The following is a 15,338-nucleotide window of genomic DNA, read 5'->3' as shown; positions in this document are numbered from 1 at the left end:
AGTTTATAAAGTGATGTTCTGGATACCATAAAAAAAAAAAAAAAGAGCTCAGTTTCAGGTCCTCCTGGAAAGAGTTAGGCTTACCCCTCCCCATCTTTGTAATAACAGCCATAGTAGCGATAAGAGTTACTTATTCGGGGCTGGGTGCGGTGGCTCAAGCCTGTAATCCCAGCACTTTGGGAGGCCGAGACGGGCGGATCACGAGGTCACAAGATCAAGACCATCCTAGCTAACATGGTGAAACCCCGTCTCTACTAAAAAAATACAAAAAACTAGCCGGGCGAGGTGGCGGGCGCCTGTAGTCCCAGCTACTCGGGAGGCTGAGGCAGGAGAATGGCGTGAACCCAGGAGGCGGAGCTTGCAGTGAGCTGAGATCCGGCCACTGCACTCCAGCCTGGGAGACAGAGCAAGACTCCGTCTCAAAAAAAAAAAAAAAAAAAAAAAAAAAAAGAGTTACTTATTCGGGGTTCGACAGATATGAACTCAAATCGTAGCTCCGACACTTACCAGCTGGGCAAACCCAAGCAAATTACTCTTTGAGTCATTTTCCTCACCTGAAAAATGGGCTGGTACAAGGATGAAATGTGTAAATGTAAACAAAGCATTTCGCAGAGTGGCTTGGTGCATAACAAGTGGTCCTTCAGTGTCAAGAACTCATATTACTACTATGGATATTATTACAAAGGGTAGAGGGGGCAGGCCTAACTCTTTCCAGGAGGATCTGAAACCGGCCTCTTTCTTGTCACTCTTACTTTAAGCCTAGGCAGCGATCAGGCCCAGAAACCTGCCCATCCCTTGGGACTGAACATGCACACAGCTGTGTGCCTCATAAAAGGTTTCTACCCCACACCTGGGGCAGGCCCTGGTACAGTCTAGCTTCATTCCTCCAAAGACAAGGAAAAGAAGACCAAGGAGCACCATGACACTGAACTGGGTGCCACCTGGGCCTATCCCTTCCTTACCCCCACCCACACCATGACCAAATATAATATGTTTCTGGGATGTCCTTTTATCTTTTGTGCCAACTCTATATTAGTTGCTAATGGCTGCTCGGAACACTGTACTTAGAAGGAACCTGGGAAGGAAAGCAAGCAGTGGTTGACTAGTGATGTCTGATGTGGGTGCAGGGCAGGAGAGAGGCAGGAGACACGCTGGCTATTCACCATCCACAAACCGGAAAATCCTAAGGCCTTGCCTCATTCAAATAAATCATGCGTGGTGGGCAGGGTAGCCAGAAGCTAAGGGAGGGAAAGGGACTTGTCGAAGGTCACACAGTTTGAAATGGCAGGGCTGGGATTCAAACCCAGTCCCCTCTGGGTTTCTCAAGATGCTTCCTTGTAGGCTTGTCGTCTCCTATGAGGGGGTGAACAGGCTAAAATCCACTGTCTGGGAGAACAAACGCTGCTGCCCCACCAGGTGTGTCTATGTTCTGTCTCCTCCCCCGGGACCTCCCACTCCCATGTCATTTGCAAACACTCACTGAAAAACAAATGTGTACCACAAGGTGCCCTGAGAGTTGTCTCCAAACATGCAAATTTGAATCCAGATGCCAATCTGATTGGGCAACCCTGGATTTGAGTCTCACCTGCACTTTCCAAACTTTGAGAACGTTACTCAACTTCTCTGAGCTTCTGTTTCCTTGTTTGCAGAATTACGAGCTCAATACAATAAGGTCATTCAAAGTGATTAGCTCAGTTTCCGACACAGGACACAGCGTAAGCCCTTAAATGTTCATTACAGACTGTCCCCAACTTACACTTAAGATTTTTTTGCTTTACGATGATGCAAAAGCTATAGTGTTCAGTGGAAACCACACCTCGAGTACCCAGCCAGCCATTCTGTTTTTCACATTCAATACAGTATAGCCAAGAAATTGACATGAGATAGTCAACACTTTATTATGAAATAGGCCTCATGTAAGATGATTTGCCTAACTACAGGCTAATGTAACTGTTCTGAGCACATTTAGGGTAAGCTAGGCTAAGCTACCATGTTTAACAGGTTAGGTGTTATATCCATTTTCCACTTACGATATTTTTCAACTTACAATTCCAGGACAAAAATCTTTGGTAAATCAAGGAGCATCTGTATAAGGATTAGGTCAAGGGGAAAAACAAAAAACAGCATTTTCACACACAGAAAAATCACGTAGGTGATTGAGGGCTTGGACAAGCTGTTGAGAGGAACCCTGTTTATCTCTGATATCCTGATATGCTAACGGACCTAGAATATGAATTCCATATTGGATGGTTTTAAGATAAATACAGAACTGACTCTTCTAGGATGATGGGTTATGTCATTCACATCGTGGAGAAAGCAGCAGCCCTGGCTGGCTGGATGGATAATGGTAGGGAACAAACATGTCTATTTCTCACTTCCCAGCTGGGGGAGTTTGTGTTTCAGTTTCCTCGTCTGTAATGTGGGATAATAGCACCTGCCACTCAGCGCTGCTGTAGGACCAAATGAGTAATTACAGGCAAGGCACTGAGCACCATGCCTAGTACGTACATGTCAGGCTCATAGTCTATGGACTTTTAGTTAGCAGTGGCATAGCAGGGACCAGCGGAATGAGGCAGAGAAAGAAGCGCAGCTATAGAAGGGCTCAGAAGGAGTGGAGGAGGGGAAATGGGCCTCAGATGAGACACTTTCTAACCAGAATGGTGGCAGATGGGTCAGTTAGTAACTCCTATATGCTGAGAGAGAGGTAAGTCAAGGTGGAGACAGGTGGAGGGGGAAGAGATCCTCCGAAAGGCCAGGCTGGCCGGATGCAGTGGCTCACACCTGAAATCCCAGCACTTTGGAAGGATGAGGCAGGAGGATCACTTGAGCCCAGGAGTTCGAAACCAGCCTGGACAACATTGCAAGACCTCGTCTCTACAAGTAATAAAAAAAATTAGCCGGGTGTGGTGGCGAATGCCTGTGGTCCCAGCTACTTGGGACGTTGGGATGGGAGGATCACGAGTCCAGGCAGTCAAGGCTGCACTGTAAGTGATCTGTGATCGTGCCACTGCACTCCAGCCTGGACAACAGAGCCACTAGACCCTGTCTCAAACAACAGCAACAAAATAAAATAAATAAATACAAGCCCGAGACACTCAGTGGCAGCCAGCAAGAGGCCTGAAAACCTCAGCCTGAGAGCTAAGTGGGTTCTCACCCTGTGGCTTTACTGACCTAGTAAAGGTGCACTAGAGAAGACAAGAGGTTGACCCAACAAAAGGTCACTGGGGTTGGGCGTGGTGGCCCATGCTTGTAATCCCAGCACTTTGGGAGGCCAAAGTGGGTGGATCACCTGAGGTCAGGAGTTCGAGACCAGCCTGGCCAACATGGTGAAACCACGTCTCTACTAAAAATACAAAAATTAGCTGGGTGTGGTTGCATGTGCCTGTAATCCCAGCTACGTAGGAGGCTGAGGTAGGAGAATCTCTGGAACCCAGGAGGCAGAGGCTGTAGTGAGCCGAGATTGCGCCACTACACTCCAGCCTGGGGAATAGAGTGAGACTCAGTCTAAAAAAAGTCACCTGGTAGATCTTTGTAAAGGGTGCACTTATGGGCCAGGCACAATGGCTCCTGCCTATAATCTCAGCACTTTGGGAGGGCAAGGTGGGTAGACTTCTTGAACCCAGGTTGAACAACATAGCAGGGCCCCATCTCTGCAAAAATAAAATAAAGTTTGCACTTCTGGTTTTTCCAGTAAAAGCAATTTGCTTTGGCCACCTAAAAATTTTTTTAAAGAACATAAAATATTTGCTGAGCTCCACCCAGGAGCTTGCAGACCTGGCCAGGTAAAGTTCATGCACCTGAATGACAAACTGAGCTCTGGAAGGATGAAGAAGCATCTCTGAAACAAGCTGGAGCGGAGGAGGAAGGGGTGGCCCAGAAAGTCTGGAGGGTCAGGGCCTCACTGCAGGGTCTCCAAGGCCTTATTCCCAGAAATGACCTTCCGGCCTGTCCTCTCCTCCCTTCCCTGGGTCAAAGCAGAGAGGCATAGAGACATAGGGGAGGAGTAATCGTAAGATGTCTGCCTTCTGAGCCTCGGTCTCCTTCACTGCAAAATGCCGGAGGGTAGGGGGTAGGTGAGCATCAAAGGTAATGTGTGAAAGTGCCTGGTACCCAACGGTGCTCACAAAATGCCACTTCCCACACAGGGCACGTTTCTGAACTCGTCTGCAGGTGTAAGGACCAGAGGACGTGAGGTTACTATCAGCAATCAACAATCAATCAGGCTCCCTTGTCCATCTCATAACCCCTGGAGCAGCTGATTCGTGGAGACCTAGAATCTCACATACAGCAGCTGCCTCCAGAGCCCCCACATGTAACCATCAGGCTTCACAGCCTCCTGTGCTACCCTCTGGTTCAGATATGGCAATTCTGAGATACTTGCTGCAGCCACCATGGTACCTGCCTGTCATCACCAGGCCCTGGCTCCCGGCAAAGTGGGTAGAACAGAGAGCTGTGGGTTCAGAGTGCAAGATCGTGTTTCCTGTCTGAGAAGTGGGTATGCACCGATGCCCAGGGCTACCAGGGAGCACAGGGTGAGGTGACACACCAATGCACAGGGCTCTTGGGGAGCAAGGGGTAAGGTGGAAGATGTCAAGGGAGTCTCTCCCCTGCAGGAGCTGTGCAATCTTTAGAAGGAAGTACCCAGGGATGCCTGTCCCCAGCTAGACTCTGGGCTCAGCTCGCTGAGCCTTGACAGGCAGATGCTCTATCGCTCCGAAACCTCCAGAGCCCTCAGACTCTTCCTGAGGACCACTGAAGCAGGAAGAAAGCTCCTTCACCTAGCTGACATGTTTTGTAGATGTTGCCAGGCTACGGAAGAGGGGCTGGTGTCCTGGTGTCCACGTGTCCCATAGTCTCACCCTGAGCCCCCTGAGGGCTGGCCCAAGCCCCACCCAATCATTCAAGTGCAATTTGAGCCCCTCTTACATGGCCTGACCGCATCTAGCCCAGAAACCACAAGCTCAGAAGGTAGGCAGGTAATGTCAGGGAGGCAAGTGGGCTGGTGTGAGGCAGTGGGGCATGGTGGAGACTGTGGTAAAGTGGATGGAGCAGCTGGCTAATCAGTTCCAGCCACTGTGGCCAGGCAGGGACAAAGCCCCATATGGCCACATCTTCTGATCTTTCAAGAGAAGCCAGAAACCCTTATTTTTATATAAAAAGAAATTGCCTGGTTTAACAACACCAGCAACTAAATTAAAGTTGTTTAATCACTGCAGAAGTCAACAATCCCCCACCCCCTGCAGCCTTGGGAAGGCAGTTTGTGACGGACCTCCCATAACCCAGCACACAGTAGACTATAAATATGTGGGGACCAGTTGAACACATTAGACCCATTCCAAGTCTTAGGGAAGTCTCATCTCTCCACTCCTACTCCTCAGATATCTTGGTTTACAGATGAAGAATCTGAGACTCAGAGAGGGGGAAGTGACTTGCCCAAGATCACAGAGGTAGTTCAAGGACTTCAACTCAGCTCTCCTGAGCTTAACATCTTTTTCCACCAACCCACATGATCTGCATCCTCCCTTAAACAATGTTTTTCAGGCCGGGCGCGGTGGCTCAAGCCTGTAATCCCAGCACTTTGGGAGGCCGAGACGGGCGGATCACTAGGTCAGGAGATCGAGACCATCCTGGCGAACACGGTGAAACCCCGTCTCTACTAAAAAAAATACAAAAAACTAGCCGGGCAAGGTGGCGGGCGCCTGTAGTCCCAGCTACTCGGGAGGCTGAGGCAGGAGAATGGCGTAAACCCGGGAGGCGGAGCTTGCAGTGAGCTGAGATCCGGCCACTGCACTCCAGCCTGGGTGACAGAGCGAGACTCCATCTCAAAAAAAAAACAAAAAAAAAAACAATGTTTTTCAAAAAGCATTCTATGCTAAGAATATACTGTAGAAATGAAATACACCAAATACAGGAGAAGTGGTTGCCTTTGGAAAGATCATGTAGTTTAGAGTCAGGAGACTGAACTCCCACTCCACTCTGCCCTAAGCAACTGTGTGACCCTGGGCAAGCCTCTTCTCCTCCCTGGGCCTCAGTCTCCCTGGTGTGCAAAGAGCTCAGTTGACCCAGTCAGCTTCTAAAGGCCTTCCAACTGAAATTCTGGGCATCTATGAGGTCTCTGGCCAGTACTCTGTGGCCTCGGATGAATATAAAATAGTAATAATAATAATAATAGAGAGGGCGAGTCCACACCAGCCAGGAAAGAACACTACAATTTTTTGTGAAACCTGACTCCTGGTTACTGGAATTCAGAAAGAACGATGGTAATACTTGAGCAGCTTAACCACCATCCTACAATTAAACAAAAGCACATCTGGTTTAACTTCGTCCTCATCTCCTCCCTAACCCCCTACTCTCATCTCAAATTTTACCCCTAAATTTGAGAAGTCAAATTCAATGCAAACAATTGATTTCATGCCACAGTGAGGCTGAGAATTTAAGCATGGAAAACTTTAAGCACAGAGTTTTTCTGGGAGCAATTAACGAAGTGTTGGCAGGGGACTGGGGGCTGGTACAAGGAAGCAGAAAAATATGGAGACTATGTTCTTCAGACACTGAGCATCCTATCTTGATGTTGGGGGCCTCCTATGAGCTCAGAGAGGTAAAGTGATTTGCCTCAGGTCACACAGCTGGCGACTGGAATCCAAGACGCCAGCCCCCAAACCAGTGTTTTCCCTGCTGTGTAGGCTTTTATAACCTAAACGTGGACTTCCCTCAGGCCCTCAGGATCACCTGGTAGGGATAAAGGTAACTGCTTTTGAAATTGCTCCACAGGAAATATGAATGTCTTAATAACATCAATGCTGGTTCAGCCCAAAGTTGGAAAACTATTTATGATCTTGCGACCCTGTAAAGTATATTATAATGTTAACCCATACTGCAGATGAGAAAACTGAGGCTCTGAAAGAGAAGGTGACTTGTCCAGGGTCGCATAGCAGTGCTGGGAATGAACCTCCAGTCTACTGCCCCTAACTGCCCTCTGAAAGTGAGGACATCTCCAGAAGAAAAAAAAATAAACCTAACATACCACAAAGCCCAGCTCCAGCCTGCCAATGACGACGACATGATGCTGGGAAGCCAAGTCAGCATTCCTGTGGCCACATGGAGATTTCTGAGTGCTGGTTCTCAGCCCAGCTTGCTCACTCTCCCAGCAATGTTCTCTCGGAGCTCTGGGTTTTGTATTAAAAAGCCAAGTCACACTGATTTCAAGGTGAGAACTCGGGCTCTGCTACCGGATCCTACTCCCTGGATTAAAAGGCCTCATTCCCAGAGATGGGTACAGCATGGAGATCGCTAGATTTGGAATTCTAGATACACAGGACCAGCTCCCCAGGTAGCATCTGTGTGCCTCTGGGCAACTCACTTCCCCTTTCCAAGATCATATCCAGTTTGCAGGGAATGTTGGGTATGTAAGTCATGGGACAGAACAGGGCTGAGTTTGGTCCTGAGCTGGGACATGGTGAGGAAGAAGAACAGGCAGAGGGCAGGAAGCACTGCAGAGATGATGGCTCCAGGGCTGATCTCATCATGGAGCTCTGCGCTCCCAGCCCAGGCTGTGTTTAGGATGGTGACAGAAGGTGGCATCTGAGTGTGAGCAAGGAGGGCACCATGCCATCCCACATGTGCAGCCTGACAGGATGGGAAGAGCCTGGGCAGAAGTGGGTGACAGGTTCAGAGGCAGGGATATAACCCAACATCCGGTCTCCGCATTTCATTTTCTGCTGAGAAGAGAGCTGGGGATAGCCAGGATTTTCTTAAGCACAGGTACCAGCTTAAACCCTTCGCAAGCATTCATCATATCTAGACCTCACCGCTGGTAGGCATTAATGATCTCCACAGCTTATGGGAGGAGGCCGAGGCACAGAGAGGGAACAGAACTGAACCCAGGTCCCACAGCGAGGTTGCCTTTGCTAAAATGAGGGCGATGACAGGTGATTGCATCTTAATCTCCTTCCTTGTGAATAGCTTGATTTCAAGTCTACGCCGTAAATTTTGATAGTTTCAAAACCTGAAAGAATTTTGTTATGCAAACATCCAATCCAGAAGAGAGCTTTTGTCTGATTTACTGCGGCATTCCCGGCACCTAGAACAGAGCTTAGCACATGGCAGATGCTTAGGTATTTGCTGAATGAAGATAGCATCTTGTTCTGGTCTCAGTTCAGTTTTATTCCTCACAATAGTCCCCAGAGAGGAACACACCCCTTTTTACAAATGGGCTCAGGGACACAGACCCGGATCATCACTCAACCTAGTCTTCACCAGTTGGGATGGTGAGAAGCTGTGTCCAGGGGCCTCTTCTGAGGGAATTCACAGGCGTTCAGTTCAAGAAAGAAAAAGGTGACAGAGGAACAAGATGCATGCGGCCAGGCAGTGGGATGGCTGGGGCAGGACAGGGTGGGGACACCCACAGGTGGGGAGGACTAAAGAGTTGGAAAGGGAAAGACTGGAGAGTGGAGGAAGAGTGGGCTAAGCCCAGGAGGAGCCCCAAGACAAAACCAAGGCTCAGCCCCGTATCTCTTAGGCAGCACAGTGGGAGTAGGAGGCTAGGGTTGCAGAGTTTGGAGTCTGGATTCAAACAATGATCCCACCACTTACCTAAATTGTCTAAGCCTCAGTTTCCCCATTTGTAAAATGAAATTATGTACGTGAGATGTCAGAGCAGGTCCCTCTACGCACGGTAGGCCTTCAAAAAATAGTTGCAGTTATCTACACTGAGACTGGAACCCAACCCCTGCCTCCCTGGGCAGCTGGGCCCACCTGAGCGGTCTCTGATTGTTCCCAGGGCCCAGAGCCCTTCCTGGCCTGAGAATCGCCCCCTCTTTTGATCTCAATGATTTTCACCCTCCACCCAGAGGCCTTTATAAAGGCCCCGCCTTCAACCCCATTGTGTGTCGAAAAAGAATCATAAGGCACAATGGGGAGTGGGGGAGGCTTACCTCGGCCTCCTGCCTTTCTGCTGTGACCTGCGTTTAACCCTTTCTTACCAAGACTGGGCAGGGAAACAGCCCTGGGCGGCCCACCTCGCACAGCCCAAAGAGGGCGGCAGGCTCCTTCAGTTTCGCGGGCTCCAGAGCTTTGCCCCACAGCTGCGGTGCCCACAGTGGGTGCCCACTCTCAGACGCCCACGCGGGTGTCCTCTGTCTCCTCCCCCCCATGGTGTCCTGTCTCCTCCCGCCATGCCCCCCATTCCAAGCGCCTCCCTCCCTCTCCTCCTCCCAAACCAAACTGCTTTAGACCCCACCGGGTCAGGTGGGACGCCTGGGAGGGCGCCAGGCACGAGGCCTGGGGGTTGGCAGTCCAAGTCTCTAGAGCTACAGCTAAGGAGGCACCAGGAGGGGCTCAGTCACGGGGCACCAAGGGCAGGTGCCCAGACAGAGGGCAGGGTCCCAGACAGCGGCTCGGGAGGTAGGAGACCCTGGGACTGCAGGGCGGTCCCGAGCGCAGTCCCCTGAGTTCGCCGGCTCTGCGGGCGCCACGTCCAATCTCCTGTCCCGCCCAGAGCGCGCGCCGGGAGCTTGGGATGCGCGGGAGGACAGGGACAGGACCAATTGCCGGGCGTCCCGAATGGGCTGCTGTGGGCGGCGTGGCGCTGGAGACCCCGGCCCTCCCATTAAAGTTCAACACGGGGCCAGCTGAGGATGCAGAAGGGGCCGAGCATACACCACATCCGCGGGGGCCCTGGGGAGCCGGGGCGCGGGGCAGCATCGAGTCCTTACCTGCGCAGAGCACTGACGAGGGTCCGTCCAGGCACAAGCGCGTGGGAGCGCAGAGCCGGGATCGCGGGCGCGGAGTGGCGGGAGAGCAACGCGGCCCGGGCCACCTCCCCCGCCGCCTTATAAAGGCGGCCGCGGGGCCCGAGCGAGGCCCGGGCAGCCCGCCCCCTCCCCCAACCCCTCCCCAGCCCGGCCCCGCCCCCGGCCCGAGCCCCGCGCCCGGCTGGCGGGTCGTGCCACGAGGCCAGGGCGCCCCCTGCCGGGAGCGGAGCTAGGAACTGGCTGGGGTGGCGCGGCCCTGGCGTCCCTCGCTTGCCCCGCGCTCTCGGGCTCTGCCTCCGGGCTGCCCCAACGCGGCCCTTCCTCTCAGCGAGCCTGGGCCCTGACCCGCTCCCTGCGTGCGACTCCTGTTTTGTCTTTACCGTCGGCATCGTTCTTCTGCGTCTCTTGGTGGGAGTCTTTGTCTCTACCCGTCTGTCTTTGTCTGCCTTCCTCTCTGGCGTCTGTCTCTGTCTGTCAATATATCTGGCTTTCTCTGGGTCTCTGTCTTTATCCGTCTCTGCCCACGTGTCCCTGTCTCTCTGTCTCTGTCCACGTGCACCTCTGACTCTCCACCTCCACCCCCGCTTCCCTGCCCGTGGGCTGCCTCCCTGGCTACCGCAAGAAGAAGCAGAAGGGGACCTCGGAGGGGTGGCATCTGGAGGGAAACCACCCCCTAGACATGGGGTCTTCCCTCTTTCTCTCTGTAGAGACGTAAAGGGCCCGGGCAGGTATACGGCTATGTGCCAGTCAGAGCCCCAGGACATGCTCCCTGGATGCCAGAGGAGGGACAGGCACTTCCCAGGCAGTGGAGTCAGACAGCTCAAGTTCAAAACTCTGCTCTGGTGACCTTGGTCAAGTCACCTGACCTATGTGGACCAGCCTGCCCCTCTTTAAGAGGCAGGCACCATCTCCCCTGGCCTCTCGCTGGTGCAAGAGTCATATGAGACAGTCCTTGAAAACTACAGAGGAAACGCTAAAATCCCGGATAGATGGGAGCCGGGGGCAGATGCTGGGTGCTACAGGCCCTGCTCCCGCTCCTGGGGAACTACCTCCACCTCTGATGGAATAACCACTCCTTTCCTCTGAGCACTGAATTCTCTGGACAGCTTCGTAGTGAGAAGTCCGCAGGCTCTGTTTGAATGCCTCCAGTGACAGAGCTCACCGACTCCTAACCGGAGGGTCTTCTCAGTGGCCCTTGGGACTGTCTGGAACAATCTGTGCCAGTCAGAAATTTGAAGCCAGTCAGATATTTGAAGGCGCAGACTGTGATTCCCCGGGAGCCCTGCCTTCCTCGGCATCTAAGTCCCAGTCTTCCTGAAGCCACCTTTGCCCTGAAGATCATAAGGAGAAAACTGAGGCTGGAGCAGAGAGAAAGTGTCAGTGCCCAGAGAACCAATTTTAGCCAGGTTGGGCAACCTCTCTTCCACCCACTCAACGCCAGGCTCAGGGCCAGGCATTGTGCATGCATTAACTTCCAACAGCTCCATTTTCCAGAGGAGAAAACTGAGGCCCGGAGAGATCACGTGACTTCTCAGTAAAGTAGGAGCCAGAACTGGGCTCTGGTGCCAGAAACTGAGAATGTCTTTGTATTTGTTTTTGTTTCTTTTTGTATTTTTGGTTGATACTGCTTATTTACAGGAGTGACATAGTTTCCCTTTTCAGGTAAGTTTATCTTTTTTAAAAGTGAGTCAAAATACTGAGTAAATACTGTTTATGTATTTCATGGGTTGGGTGATGATGGCAAAAATCATGGAGGTAGCAAATTAAGTTTAGGAAATGCCGTACTCTGTAAGAAACTGCAGGTGAAAGCACCCAGCACTGGGCCTAAAACATGGGAGGGGCTCAATACTTGCTTACAAATGCAAAATGGTTTAAGGATTCCAGGAGACTTAAGATGGTATAATCATTAGTGAGCCAGGGACAAGTCCCCAGGCCTGGAAAATCTGCCTGTTGCTTGGACAGAGGCTGGGAAACAGAGCCAGAGGGAATTGGAGGCAACCCTTGCACCTATCGTGGTGCCAGCACCCCTGACTGTTTTTTTGTTGTTTTTTTTTTCCACAGGGTCCCACTCTATTGCCCAGGCTGGAATGCAGTGGCATGTCAGCTCACTGCATCCTTGACTTCCTGGGCTCAAGCGATCTTCCCACCTCAGCCTCCCCAGCAGCCAGGACTACAGGTGTGCACCACCATGCTCGGCTAATTTTTGTATTTTTTGTAGAGAGCAGGGTTTTGCTATTTTGCTTAGGCTGGTCTCGAACTCCTGGGCTCAAGCGATCCCCCTGCCTTGTTCTCCCAAAGCGATGGGATTACAGGCATGAGCCACCACACCCGACCCTACCCCTGACTTCTGATCTCCCCAAAGCTATGAGAGATGGGCACTTCTGGTTGAGCCACATGGCCAGCATTAGGCCCCCTGTGTCTGTGATTTGCCCTCAAGTCCCTCCACCTTGGGAGTTCAGGGATTGGTTATCAGCAGCAGGGACTACACTGCTTGGCCAGCCCTGCCACCTTCTGCACCCACACCCTCTTACTCTGCTCCTGGGCTGGGTCCCTCAAGGAGAATTCAAGTGAGATGGGGCACCCAGCAGCCCTTGCCTCCCCTGCTCCCCCGGTGCCCCTCCTCCTGGCTCTGTCAACACAGAGGAAAGGAGTCCTGGACCTCGAACCAGGAGATTCCAGTTCACCCTCCAGCTCTGCCCTGGCTTGCTGGGGAGCTGAGCAAGTCACTTTTCCCATCGAGGTTCAGATTCCCTCTGGCCTTTTGAATTGGACAATCTCTAAGTATAACTCAGATGCCACGATTTCAGGACCACTCAGCTGGTGGCAATAGCTCATTACATTCGATTTCTCTCCACCATTGTCCCTGGGGCACCACTTCCTTGTTGAAAACTAAGCAAATTGGATTTAACCTCCAAGCTCCCTGTGCCTAAGAGCTAATGATGTGTTCTGAGTCTCACAGCAGTATCATAGGTGGGCAGGGAGGCTGTTTATAATCCCCACTACCGATGGGGTATACCAAGGCCAGAGACAGTAGTTACTTACAGGTCAGCGTCAGAACTGGATTTGATTGCCAGGTTTACTATTCCCAGTCCGGGGTTTTTCCCACTCATTCATTTATTCCGTATCTGTTAAGTGCATGCCATTAGCCTATGCCACAAACTAGACTTTCAAGTTCACTAGGCAGGCCGGGCATGGTGGCTTATGCCTGTAATCCCAACATTTTGGGAGGCCAAGGTGGGAGGGTCTCTTGTGTCTAGGAGTTAGAGGCTGCAGTGAGCTACGATCACACCACTGCACTCCAGCCTGGCCGACAGAGTGAGACTTTGTCTTAGGAAAAAAAAAAAAATTGTAAGAATTTCACCAGGCATTAGAATTAGAAGCTAAGTTAGGCCGGGCGTGGTGGCTCATGCCTATAATCCCACCACTTTGGGAGGCTGAGGCAGGTAGATCACCTGAGGACAGGAGTTCGAGACCAGCCTGCCCAACATGGTGAAACCCCGTCTCTACTGAAAATATAAAATTTAGCCCAGCAAGTTGGCGCACACCTGTAGTCCCAGCCACTCAGGAGGCTGAGGCATGACAATCGTGAACCCTGGAGGCAGAGATTGCAGTGAGCCGAGATCACACCACTGCACTCCAGCCTGGGCAACAGAGCAAGACTCTGTCTCAAAAAAGAAAAAAAGAAAGGAAAAATTAGAAGCTAAGTTAGAGATGAGGCCAGAAGCCCATGAGCATAGGGTAGGGTGGGGAAGTGGGGGCAGCCAGGACCTCAGTGGACAGGGATAAAGGAGAAAGAATGGAGAGAGACAGAAAAAACAAAACTCTGAGGTCTGTTCATGGAGAGGCAGTGAGGAGTCAGCTGTGGCCTAGGGCTGGAGAAAAGAATGTCTGAAATCTATTTAAAGGCAAGGGGGCCTGGAAACCTTGGTCTGTTTTGATGCTTGGACTTGAGGGGTCATTTTTATCTCAAGCCCAGGCCTGAGCACAGGTTCAGCCATTTGATTGCAAGTGCCACGTCCAGCCCTACCTTTAACTCAGTTAAAAAATGAACCAAAAGGCATCAGGTGGAAGAGACTATGACAGTTGAAGCAGCATCATTAAACCGACAATGCTGCCGTGGCCAGGGCAATTGAATGCTAATAAAAGTAGGGACTGTTATTCTCTCTTTACAGATGAGGAAACTGAGGCATATATGAGCTGTTGTTGCTGGGGACTTCCTCTGTGTCTGCAGCCTGATGGAAAGATCTTTATAGGTGAGATTTAACTTGCTCCTCTCTGCAACACCAAAGCACCGTCACTATTGTCATCGTCACCTTTCCAGTGAGCAGGCTGTTATCCCAGGCAGGCTTGGCAACCTTATTCATTCAACAAATGTTTATTGGATGCCTGCTCTGCACCAGGCACCCTTCTAGGAACTGGACATACCAGTGAACAAAACAGAATGTTTATCTTCATGGAACTGACACTCTAGTTGGGAAGGTAGATAATAAACAACAAACATTAATAAGTAAGTTAGTAAGATAACAGGGGGCCAGGCACAGTGGTGCACGCCTGTAATCCCAGCACTTTGGAAGGCCGAGGTGGGCAGATCACTTGAAGTCAGGAGTTCGAGACCAGCCTGGCCAACATAGAGCAACCCCGTCTCTACTAAAATAAATAAATAAATAAATAAATTAGCTGGGGTTGGTGGGGCACACCTGTAATCCCAGCTACTCAGGAGGCTGAGGCAGGAGAATCACTTGAACCTGGGAGGTGGAGGTTGCAGTGAGCTGAGATTGTGCTACCACACTCCAGCCTGGGCAACAGAGGGAGATTCTGTCTCTAAATAAATAAATAAATAAATAGGCCAGGTATGGTGGCTCACGATGTAATCCCAGCACTTTTGGAGGCCGAGGTGGGCGGATCACGAGGTCAAGAGATCGAGACCATCCTGGCCAACATGGTGAAACCCCGTCTCTACTAAAAATACAAAAATTAGCTGGGCGTGGTGGCGCGCTCCTGTAGTCCCAGCTACTCAGGAGGCTGAGGGAGGAGAATTGCTTGAACCTGGGAGATGGAGGTTACAGTGAGCTGAGATTGTGCCACTGCACTCCAGCCTGGGCAACAGAGTGAGACTCTGTCTCAAAAATAAATAAATAAATAAATTTTAAAAGATTGTAAGATTATGGACAAGGAGTTGGAGCAGATAAGGGGGACAGGAGTGCCAAAGTGGGGCAGATTTGGAAGGAAGGTGAGGGGAGTGAAGATGAGGGAAGTGGGGGCTGAGATGAAGACCCCCAGATAACCAGGGAAGAAGGAGGGTTGGAACCCAGGCTGCCTGTGTCTGATGCCTGGGCTCCTGAGCAGTGTGTGACATGCCCTCCCAGGACCAGTTCTGACCCTCAAGCCTTCCCCCAGTCCCAGGCTTGTTCCTCTAATCCTGCCCCAGTTTCTGACCTCATCCTATCTTAACTCCAGCCTTTGCTCCAGCCTCATCTTCTCTATCTCAGTCAGTCTCTCCTGTTCCAATCCACCATATCCCTTCACACCCACAGCTCCATGCCCCGGCCCCAGGTCCCTCCTAGCAGTCAGCTCTGAGTTCAGTAC

General features: G+C 51.3%; 1 protein-coding gene across 2 annotated transcripts in view; it reads right to left on the bottom strand.

Annotated features, from left to right (window-relative positions):
• Positions 1 to 10,365, bottom strand: part of ALPL (alkaline phosphatase, biomineralization associated) — a 69,449-nt gene extending 59,084 nt beyond the window's left edge. The window contains exon 1 of one of the 2 annotated variants that reach the window (XM_050791446.1): positions 10,133 to 10,365. The gene's annotated coding sequence lies outside the window, so the exon portion shown is untranslated. Of the gene's footprint in view, positions 1 to 9,713; positions 9,888 to 10,132 lie in introns of those variants that run through there. The other variant, XM_050791452.1, reaches the window with a different exon arrangement.
• Positions 10,366 to 15,338: the final 4,973 nt, after the last annotated feature.

The sequence above is a fragment of the Macaca thibetana genome, chromosome 1 (genome assembly GCF_024542745.1).
Source record: "Macaca thibetana thibetana isolate TM-01 chromosome 1, ASM2454274v1, whole genome shotgun sequence".
NCBI lineage: Eukaryota > Metazoa > Chordata > Mammalia > Primates > Cercopithecidae > Macaca > Macaca thibetana.
Note: the sequence above shows the minus strand (reverse complement) of the source record. Positions and strands in the feature narration are given on the sequence as shown.